The sequence below is a fragment of the Panthera leo genome, chromosome B2 (genome assembly GCF_018350215.1).
Source record: "Panthera leo isolate Ple1 chromosome B2, P.leo_Ple1_pat1.1, whole genome shotgun sequence".
Classification (NCBI taxonomy): domain Eukaryota; kingdom Metazoa; phylum Chordata; class Mammalia; order Carnivora; family Felidae; genus Panthera; species Panthera leo.
This window is the reverse complement of record NC_056683.1, coordinates 143,024,433-143,026,746: the sequence shown is the minus strand read 5'-3', so window position 1 is coordinate 143,026,746 and position 2,314 is coordinate 143,024,433.

Below are 2,314 nucleotides of genomic sequence, written 5' to 3'. Positions count from 1 at the left end.
CCACCTTGACATCTCGTGGCGAAACCGAGGAGCTATTGTCTAGGAGAAGGGGGTTGTGCCTGTGTCAGCAGCTCTAGGGGCACCTTGCAAACTCAGAAACTAAGGGAAGGCGAACCCTGTGAGTTTCTAACGAACCAGATAAGTTTTGTAATTTGAACACACTCCCTTACGCAAGACTTTGTCACCCGGACCATTGCATAAGAACGACAGGGTTACCTGCTAAACGTGAAACAATCTCTTACACGTCCTACAAGGGGTCAGAAATTCTTTTGATTGATCTGCCTCTTATCCGGCTTTACCAGAACTGTTTATCCCTAAAGGAGGTGTCCTGAAATGAGGGGATTTATAAGGATAAGATTAAAGTGTACTCCAGATGGTCAAAGGGATCATGGCATATTCCCAGATCAGTATAGAGGAAATATTTGCAACTCACAGGAAATCTTAAAGACTGAAAAAGACCACAGTCCGAAGAGAATTTTTGGGCAAGAACTTGAACAGACAATTCACAGCAAAGAATATCGGTGGTCCTTAAACATAAAAGGCTGTTTGTCCTCACAATGGAAACGCACGTTGAAATCACAAGGCTCTGGAGAAACAGTGGTCATAAATTTTTTGGTGGCAATGGGAAAATCATTGAAGCCCTATGGAGTACCAAAATTATACTGCATCCATTCTTACATCTTGCAATTCTGCTTCTAACCCTAACCTTATTCTGAGAATACACCTCCACAAATAGAAACAACATGTAGGCAAGGTGATTCGTTGCAGCATCATTTGTCATAACAAGAGTTTCGAAATAACCCAGATGTCCATTAATGGGGAACTGTTTGGACAAGATACAACCATACAGTGGAATACAATGCAGCCATAAAAAAAAAAAAGAATGAGTTGCTTTGGAATGAGCTTGTTTGGAAATTTGGAAGGGTATCCAAGAAACAAAAACAGTTACCTACAGAGGTTTTGAATTAAAAAAAAAAAAACTTTTTTAATGTTTATTTATTTTTGACACAGAGAGTGAGCAGGGGAGGGGCAGGGGGAGAGGGAGACAAAGAATTCGAAACAGGCTCCAGGCTCTGAGCTGTCAGCACAGAGCCTGATGCGGGGCTCGAACCCATGAAGTGTGAGATTATGGCCCGATCCCAAGTCGGATGATCAACTGACTGAGCCACCCAGGCGCCCCTGGTTTTGAATTTTTAAAGTTTTATATAGATGAGGTGCCTGGGTGGCTCATTGGGTTAGGTATAATCCAACTCTTGATTTCAGCTCAGGTCATGGTCTCTTGGTTCCTGAGATGGAGCCCCATGTAGGGCTCTGCACTGACAGTGTGGAGCCTGCTTGGGATTCTGTCTCCTCTCTCTGCCCCTCCCCTGCTTGCACGTGTGGTTTCTCTCTCTCTCAAAATAAATAAACTTAAAAAAATAAAACCACACACTTTAAAAAAAAAAAGTTTTATATAGCCAAAAAGTAAGTAAAAAAGGAAAGAGGGTAAACCCAAAGTTGAAAACAAATTGAAACAAACTTAACTTTAAATCAAGTTGGTAACATAACTATTGTTACCCAGAGAAATGAATTATTCCCTCAGGGCTTTTGAACATAGTACTCCGACAATATCTGTGGTGGGAGATGGTCTAAGAATGAAAAAGAACGGCAAAGAAATCTTAAGCTTCTCTCAGTGGTTTATAATTAATGGTAATACTGTTGCTGTGGTTTTGAAACTACATATTGTAGGGTGAGACAAGTAGTAATGTATAGAACTTCAAGAGAAAATGAGGTACAACCATAAGATCAAGAAAATTCAGAAAAAAAAAACCCTATAATTTAAATTGGAAGTATCACTTTGAGCACATTGTTTTAAAAATAAATTTCCTAGTTCTGTGCACCAAAATGGCCTAGAAGCAGTAGGGGGACAAACTGTCCCCAGGGATTTCCCAGGATGTGGATTTTCAGTGTCAAAACTGGCACCATCAGAGGCAAAGGGATGGTTAGTCACCTTCAGTAACAATGAGCACTCTTGCCCCCTGCATGGTAGTTTCTAAATTCCATTTCTCTCTAAATAGATACAAAGCTCTTTGGAGAACTGGCCGATTCCAGTTCTGGAGCAAAGAAAGTACAGGATGAATTAGACACTTGGTGCCTGAATGCAAAGGAAGTGCTTAGGCTAATGAAGATCTGTCACCAGAACTTAGGAGAATAGGCAAAACTAATCTACAGTGATAGAGGTCAAATCCATGCTTGGCTAGGAGAGGGAAGGAGCATAAATTGACTGGAAAGGAGAATGGGGACTTTGGGGGGTTATGAAAATATTGTACAATTA